This window comes from Oncorhynchus nerka, linkage group LG10 (assembly GCF_034236695.1).
Source record: "Oncorhynchus nerka isolate Pitt River linkage group LG10, Oner_Uvic_2.0, whole genome shotgun sequence".
Classification (NCBI taxonomy): Eukaryota; Metazoa; Chordata; class Actinopteri; order Salmoniformes; family Salmonidae; genus Oncorhynchus; species Oncorhynchus nerka.
Genome location: NC_088405.1, coordinates 32,445,208 through 32,454,338, shown reverse-complemented (window position 1 = coordinate 32,454,338; position 9,131 = coordinate 32,445,208). Strand labels below are relative to the sequence as shown.

General features: G+C 42.0%; 1 long non-coding RNA gene across 1 annotated transcript; it reads right to left on the bottom strand.

Annotated features, from left to right (window-relative positions):
* Nucleotides 1-1,103: 1,103 nt before the first annotated feature.
* Nucleotides 1,104-8,824, bottom strand: LOC115135162 (uncharacterized). Its single transcript, XR_003864452.2, has 4 exons — nucleotides 8,705-8,824; nucleotides 6,017-6,208; nucleotides 3,592-3,666; nucleotides 1,104-3,302 (listed from the first exon to the last, which is right to left on the bottom strand). It is a non-coding gene; the product is annotated as an uncharacterized LOC115135162 (long non-coding RNA).
* Between the last annotated feature and the right edge of the window lie 307 nt (nucleotides 8,825-9,131).

The window sequence follows — 9,131 nt, the reverse complement described above, 5'->3', positions numbered from 1 at the left end:
GGCAAACTACAAGCAGGCTGTCATGTGCCTTTTACTGAGGAGTAGCTTCCATCTGGCCACTCTACCATAAAGGCCTGATTGGTGGAGTGCTGCAGAGATGGTTGTCCTTCTGGAAGGTTCTCCCATCTCAACAGAGGAACTCTGGAGCTCTGTGAGAGTGACCATCGGGTTCTTGGTCACCTCCCTGACCAAGGCCCTTCTCCCCTGATTGCTCAGTTTGACCGGGCGGCCAGCTCTAGGAAGAGTCTTCGTAGTTCCAAAATTCTTCAATTTAAGAATGACGGAGGCCACTGTGTTCTTGGGGACCTTCAATGCTGCAGAAATTTTTTGGTACCCTTCTCCAGATCTGTGCCTTGACACAATCATGTCTCGGAGCTCTACAGGCAATTCCTTCGATCTCATAGCTTGGGTTTTGCTCTGACATGCACTGTCAACTGTGGGACTTTATATAGACAGGTGTGTGCCTTTCCAAATCATGTCCAATCAATTGAATTGACCACAGGTGGATTCCAATCAAGTCATAGAAACAAGGATGATCAATGGAAACAGGATGCACCTGAGCTCAATTTCACATAGCAAAAGGGTCTGAATAGCAAAGGGTCTGAAAAATGAGTCCCATAGCAAAGGGTCTGAATACGTATGTAAATAAGGTTAATAAAATAAAATAAATACATGAGCAAAAATGTTTAAAAACCTGTTTTTGCTTTGTCCGTTATGGGGTACTGTGTGTAGATTCCTGAGGAAAAAAAGATTTTCAAAGTATGATTGACATGATCAGTCCAATCAAAGCTACTGTAGATATAACGTGATTTGAAGTAATTTCATCTGTGGCCAATGACCTCGAGTCTTCTTGGATGGGCCCTTCTAATGTAACTCTATGGCAGCCCCCAAGGGGCTTGAATTTTCGAGCTCTTCCCGTAGATTTTGCGGTGACGTAGTGTCCCCATGAGAGACAGAATACTGGGCCAATCAAAGTGTAACTAAAGAACACTACCAACCCCTACGCTACGGATTGTCTGCTGGCTGCACCACCACAGAAAGCACTGAGCTAGGCAGAAACACCTGAATTTTGGAGCTGCCTTACTCAAGAAAGCAAAAAAGAGAACATGTTTGTATGCAGCTTTATTAAATCAATTATTATTATTTGTTTACATTGTTTGCAAACTAATATGTGACACATATTAATGCCAAAATAAAAGGCAAACAGGCAACAACAACAAAAAAGACATACAGTTGAAGTCAGAAGTTTACATACACCCTAGCCAAATTAAACTCAGTTTTTCACAATTCCTGACATTTAATCCTAGTAAAAATTCAATTTTAGGTCAGTTAGGATCACCACTTTATTTTAAGAATATGAAATGTCAGAATAATAGTAGAGAGAATGATTTATTTCAGCTTTTATTTCTTTCATCACATTCCCAGTGGGTCAGAAGTTTACATACTCAATTAGTATTTGGTAGCATTGCCTTTAAATTGTTTAACTTGGGTCAAACGTTTCGGGTAGCCTTCCAAAAGCTTCCCACAATAAGTTGGGTGAATTTAGTCCCATCCCTCTTGACAGAGCTGGTGTAACCGAGTCAGGTTTGTAGGCCTCCTTGCTCGCACACGCTTTTTCAGTTCTGCCCACAAATTTTCTATGGGATTGAGGTCAGGGCTTTGTGATGGCCACTCCAATACATTGACTTTGTTGTCCTTAAGCCATTTTGCCACAAATTTGTAAGTATGCTTAGAGTCATTGTCCATTTGGAAGACCCATTTGCGACCAAGCTTTAATTTCCCGACTGATGTCTTGAGATGTTGCTTTAATATATCCACATAATTTTCCTTCTTCATAATGCCATATAATTTTGTGAAGTGCACCAGTCCCTCCTGTAACAAAGCACACCCACAACATGATGCTTCCACCCTCGTGCTTCACGGTTGGGATGGTGTTCTTTGGCTTGCAAGCATCCCCCTTTTTCCTCCAAACATAACGATGGTCATTATGGCCAAACAGTTATATTTTTGTTTCATCAGACCAGAGGACATTTCTCCAAGAAATACAATCTTTGTCCCAATTTATTTAACTAGGCAAGTCAGTCAAGAACAAATTCTTATTTTCAATGACAGCCTAGGAACAGTGGGATAACTACCTGTTCAGGGGCAGAACGACAGATTTGTACCTTGTCAGCTTGGGTATTTGAACTTTCAACCTTTCGGTTAAAAGTCTAACGCTCTAACCACTAGGCTACCCTGCCGCCCCAGGCTTTTTTATGACAGTTTTGGAATAGTGTCTTCTTCCTTGCTGAGCGACCTTTCAAGTTATGTCGCTATAGGACTCGTTTTACTGTGGATATAGATACTGTTGTACCCATTTCCTCCAGCATCTTCACAAGATCCTTTGCTGTTGTTCTGGGATTGATTTGCACTTTTCGCACCAAAGTACGTTCATCTCTAGGAGACAGAACGCGTCTCCTTCCTGAGCGGTATGATGGCTGCGTGGTGCCATGGTGTTTATACTTGTGTACTATTGTTTGTACAGATGAACGTGGTACCTTCAGGCATTTGGAAATTGCTCTCAAGGATGAACCAATATTTTTTCTGAGGTCTTGGCTGATTTCTTTTGATTTTCCCATGATGTTAAAGAGGCACTAAGTTTGAAGGTAGGCCTTGAAATACATCCACAGGTACACCTCCAATTGACCCAAGTGATGTCAATTAGCCTATCAGAAGCTTCTAAAGCCATGACACCATTTTCTGGAATTTTCCAAGCTGTTTAAAGGCACAGTCAACTTAGTGTATGTAAACTTCTGACCCACTGGAATTGTGATACAGTAAATTATAAATGAAATAATCTGTCTGTAAACAATTGTTGGGAACATTTCTGGTGTCATGCACAAAGTAGATGTCCTAACCGACTTCCCAAAACTATAGTTTGGTTAACAAGACATTTTTGGAGTGGTTGAAAAATGAGTTTTAATGACTCCAACCTAAGTGTATGTAATTTTCCAACTTCAACTGTACAAATGGTATATCTTACAGTAATATTATAGCAATCTTATAGTGATACAACAGCAATAACTATAGTAGACCCACATTTTTTTGTTCAGTGTACATTAAGATACGAGAACATCATATTACATTTTTTAAATACTTTTTCACTGAGTTAACAAATAAAAAAGTTACGCCTTAGCCTTCAAGTTACTAGTTTAAACCTAAATCTTGGACTTCTTAAGCAATTTCGACTCATTGTTACGCTTCGATATAATTATTTCTAAGACTTCCTTCTTCTCCATCTGGTTTCGCATAATAAAAAAACGCTGTTGAGAAAAAGAAAAGAGGGTTTTAACAAATTTGCTTTGAGTACAGAATGGCCTGCCTAACCCCAAATTAATCAACAGTCTTGGCACAAACTAATTGACCTGAGATCAGGTTACACACACACACATTCACACTCTTGTAATAAATAACTAAAATAAACTACAAAACCCCTTTTTGGCCATTTACAGTACTAGCAGTTCTGCTGTATTTTGAAGTAAAAGTCTTATCTTTCATAATTCTACATATTATTGTACACTATTTATAGGAAAAAATTACTAAGCAACTTACTGCAAATGGCAGACACTTTGGTTGGGCACAGCGGTTTCTTTGCCTCCTGGTCCCAGAATGCATTCAATTTTTTTTCTGTCAACAAAGAGATGATGATTACCTCTCTGGGAAACAGAGCTGTCATGAGCTCAGAAATATCACTTTGATGGTTATTTGCTCAGTCGAGTGATAATGTTCGCATGGAGTTTAACACCTGCCAGTTCCACCAGTAAAACATCAGAAAAAAAAGCCAGTTACACATGATTTTGGGCCTTTAGAAGCTGTGGTCAAAATGTGGTCTTTTTACAGTACTGTACTAGTTATCAATACTAGGTGTATTCAAACTTTTAAACCTTTTTTGTTGTTGTTATGGACAGAAACTTTGTTTTTTTGCATGATATTAGAATATATTTTAAAAAATGACATCGAAATCAATACAGTATTTTAATATTAGGATTTGCTGACTTGCAGTTTGTGTGCACCTGTTCTAAAATACCCTTGCCTTGTTAGCGCAATCATCCCCAGTATGTTTTTAATAGGGGTGTGCCGAGTATTCGGACAAAACCAGTATTGTTACCGATATTAGTACTTTGCAGAACACATGAATAGTTTATTAACATCATTATCCGTGATTGTAAAAAGTTGCTGAAAACAGAATTTATTGAGTCGACTAACAAAACATTGTTTTTGACATTGGCACTTCGTCGCCATTGATGATGGATGTAGTCCTATCCCCCAGCACTAGTGGTAACTATACAACTCGTATCTTTCTTTGTATTGCCTTGTTTAATGTTTCAGTCAACTATGTTAGAGGTGTTTCACTAGAACATTTTCCTAGGCATTAGCCTTCACCAGAGACAGTTTTTGTTGGTTGGATCAGTATTTAGTTTAGCTCATCGCCGAATTCTACTTCTCCCTCTCCCAAAGAAACCCCATTTAATGTCAACGTTTATCATAAATACCTTCAAAAGACACCACCGGTGCCTCCAATCACTGCAATAGTCCTTGTAGTTAAAATCTCTATAAGATTACCCTGCTAAAATATTGACCTAGCCTAATATTTCCCAATGATATTGGTCATGTTTTCATTAAAATCCAGGAAGTCATTTTCGATTAATCCGCGCCGGGGCGCGACTTGGGTCAGAGTCAGAACCTACTTACAAATCTTTGAACCAAGAGGAAGAGTATCAACCAGATGACAAACTGAAGAAAACATAAGCTCGAGTAGTTTGATTTTTGTAACATGTTTTAAAGCAAAACAGATTGTTTTGGGGCAATTAAATGACGAGACAACATTTGTTGTATAAAGTGAGGATAAATACTTAGTTTTTCATACATTCTAGATATAATTGTAAATGTCACATTTTGAAATAAAATGGCAGAAGTCTAAATACTGATCCAACTAACCAAAAAGCTGTCTCTGGTAAAGGCTATTGCCTAGGCAAATGTTCTTATGAGGTTAAAAGTATTTTTCGATGAACCCCCCCCCCCCTTTAAGTAAGTCAAATTTGAATTATAAAACCATTCTCGTAATCCTTTCTGCCATGACTCGTTGTTTGCTTGATGTACTTCGTTAGCTAGTTCTAGTAGTTAACGAGAAATAGTTTCGTGACTATGTTTTGCATAATCCTATATGGCGCTCTATTAGTTAAAACACTTCAGACAAATTATCATTGTACTACAATATGCATAAAACATTTATGTTAAATTAAGCAAAATTGCACATGCATGCAGTATTTTTCTGCTTGCTGTATTGTTACAATGTTAATACACCTGCTTTTGTATTCAAATTGTGACTAGTTTGCATTCCCGCTTTCCAGCTCAAGGTTTGAAGTCATTCTACCATGCTGTCTGGGAGGGTTTTGACAGCTATGTCTTGGAGTGCTGCTTTTGGGGGTTGGAGGAAGGGTGTGGATCCACCAGCCCTGATGTCTGGAAACACACAGTATGACAGCTTACAACTTTTAATCATTCCTCCAACTCTCAATCTCTACTCCTCATATTCTGGTCATCATGCTTAAACCAAACACACACACCATTAGAAACTGTGTTTCCTCTCCTACCATTGTGAGTTTTGGAGATTGGTGTGGATCCACTAGCCATGTTTGGGAACACACAATATGACAGACAGAGAAAGTGGATAGATTCACTCAACCACCTCCTGTCACGCCCTGACCTTAGATATCCTTTTTATGTCTCTATTTTGTTTTGGTCAGGGTGTGAGCATTCTGTTTTCTATTTCTGTGTGTTTGGCCGGGTGTGGTTCTCAATCAGAGGCAGCCGTCTATCGTTGTCTCTGATTGAGAACCATACTTAGGTAGTCTTTTTCCACCTGTGTTTTGTGGGTAGTTGTTTTCTGTTTTTGTGTCTGCACCAGACATAACTGTTTCGTTCGTGCTCTTTGTTATTCAGTGTTCAGTTCTATTATTAAATCATGAACACGTACCACGCTGCACCTTGGTCTTCTTCTTCAAACAGCCGGTACACCTTCCAACTTCTCATCATCTTTCCTACTCTCAATCTCTACTCCTCATATTATGGTCATCATGCTTAAACCAAACACTGACACCCTTTGAAGTTGTGTGTCTCATTCGCTCCCTCTTTAGGTTTTTCACCTCCTGGAGCAAACCTGGCAACTCTGAAAATATAGAACATAATGTGCTATCATGACATTTGCATGCAATATTTATTCAACTAACAGATTGGTAGACACTATACAACTGCACCTACTCAGAGATACACCTACAACTGAACCTAATCACAGTATATATGGGTATAAACACAAGGACAAAGATTATTTGTACAATTTACAAATTTAGACATGAATAGGGGACATATTTTTTAAAGACAAAATCCACCAATTGACACTTTGTGGTGTTTTTTAGTCTCATTTAGTCTGATTGGAGGTGTTTCAGACATAATTATTAACCACATAACTATTTGTAAATGCATTCTTCTTGCCAATGTCCAATGTCCAGTCTCTTGACAACAAGGTTGATGAAATCCGAGCAAGGGTAGCATTCCAGAGGGACATCAGAGACTGTAACGTTCTTTGCTTCACGGAAACATGGCTCACTGGAGAGACGCTATCCGAGGCGGTGCAGCCAACGGGTTTCTCCGCGCATCGCGCCGACAGGAACAAACATCTTTCTGGTAAGAAGAGGGGCGGGGGCGTATGCCTTATGGCGAACGAGACATGGTGTGATGAAAGAAACATACAGGAACTCAAATCCTTCTGTTCACCTGATTTAGAATTCCTCACAATCAAATGTAGACCGCATTATCTACCAAGAGAATTCTCTTCGATTATAATCACAGCCGTATATATCCCCCCCCAAGCAGACACATCGATGGCTCTGAACGACTTTATTTAACTCTTTGCAAACTGAAAACCATTTATCTGGAGGCTGCATTCATTGTAGCTGGGGATTTTAACAAGGCTAATCTGAAAACAAGACTCCCTAAATTTTATCAGCATATCGATTGCGCAACCAGGGATGGAAAAACCTTGGATCATTGTTACTCTAACTTCCCCGACGCATATAAGGCCCTGCCACGCCCCCCTTTCGGAAAAGCTGACCACGACTCCATTTTGTTGATCCCTGCCTACAGACAGAAACTAAAACAAGAGGCTCCCACGCTGAGGTCTGTCCAACGCTGGTCCGACCAAGCTGACTCCACACTCCAAGACTGCTTCCATCACGTGGACTGGGATATGTTTCGTATTGCGTCAGATAACAAAATTGACGAATACGCTGATTCGGTGTGCGAGTTCATTAGAACGTGCGTTGAAGATGTCGTTCCCATAGCAACGATTAAAACATTCCCTAACTAGAAACCGTGGATTGATGGCAGCATTCGCGTAAAACTGAAAGCGCGAACCACTGCTTTTAATCAGGGCAAGGTGTCTGGTAACATGACCGAATACAAACAGTGCAGCTATTCCCTCCGCAAGGCTATCAAACAAGCTAAGCGTCAGTACAGAGACAAAGTAGAATCTCAATTCAACGGCTCAGACACAAGAGGCATGTGGCAGGGTCTACAGTCAATCACGGACTACAAGAAGAAATCCAGCCCAGTCACGGACCAGGATGTCTTGCTCCCAGGCAGACTAAATAACTTTTTTTGCCCGCTTTGAGGACAATACAGTGCCACTGACACGGCCTGCAACGAAAACATGCGGTCTCTCCTTCACTGCAGCCGATGTGAGTAAGACATTTAAACGTGTTAACCCTCGCAAGGCTGCAGGCCCAGACGGCATCCCCAGCCACGCCCTCAGAGCATGCGCAGACCAGCTGGCCGGTGTGTTTACGGACATATTCAATCAATCCCTATACCAGTCTGCTGTTCCCACATGCTTCAAGAGGGCCACCATTGTTCATGTTCCCAAGAAAGCTAAGGTAACTGAGCTAAACGACTACCGCCCCGTAGCACTCACTTCCGTCATCATGAAGTGCTTTGAGAGACTAGTCAAGGACCATATCACCTCCACCCTAGACCCACTCCAATTTGCTTACCGCCCAAATAGGTCCACAGACGATGCAATCTCAACCACACTGCCCTAACCCATCTGGACAAGAGGAATACCTATGTGAGAATGCTGTTCATCGACTACAGCTCGGCATTCAACACCATAGTACCCTCCAAGCTCGTCATCAAGCTCGAGACCCTGGGTCTCGACCCCGCCCTGTGCAACTGGGTACTGGACTTCCTGACGGGCCGCCCCCAGGTGGTGAGGGTAGGCAACAACATCTCATCCCCGCTGATCCTCAACACTGGGGCCCCACAAGGGTGCGTTCTGAGCCCTCTCCTGTACTCCCTGTTCACCCACGACTGCGTGGCCACGCACGCCTCCAACTCAATCATCAAGTTTGCGGACGACACAACAGTGGTAGGCTTGATTACCAACAACGACGAGACGGCCTACAGGGAGGAGGTGAGGGCCCTCGGAGTGTGGTGTCAGGAAAATAACCTCACACTCAACGTCAACAAAACTAAGGAGATGATTGTGGACTTCAGGAAACAGCAGAGGGAACACCCCCCTATCCACATCGATGGAACAGTAGTGGAGAGGGTAGCAAGTTTTAAGTTCCTCGGCATACACATCACAGACAAACTGAACTGGTCCACTCACACAGACAGCATCGTGAAGAAGGCGCAGCAGCGCCTCTTCAACCTCAGGAGGCTGAAGAAATTCGGCTTGTCACCAAAAGCACTCACAAACTTCTACAGATGCACAATCGAGAGCATCCTGGCGGGCTGTATCACCGCCTGGTACGGCAACTGCTCCGCCCTCAACCGTAAGGCTCTCCAGAGGGTAGTGAGGTCTGCACAACGCATCACCGGGGGCAAACTACCTGCCCTCCAGGACACCTACACCACCCGATGTTACAGGAAGGCCATAAAGATCATCAAGGACATCAACCACCCGAGCCACTGCCTGTTCACCCCGCTATCATCCAGAAGGCGAGGTCAGTACAGGTGCATCAAAGCTGGGACCGAGAGACTGAAAAACAGCTTCTATCTCAAGGCCATCAGACTGTTAAACAGCAACCACTAAC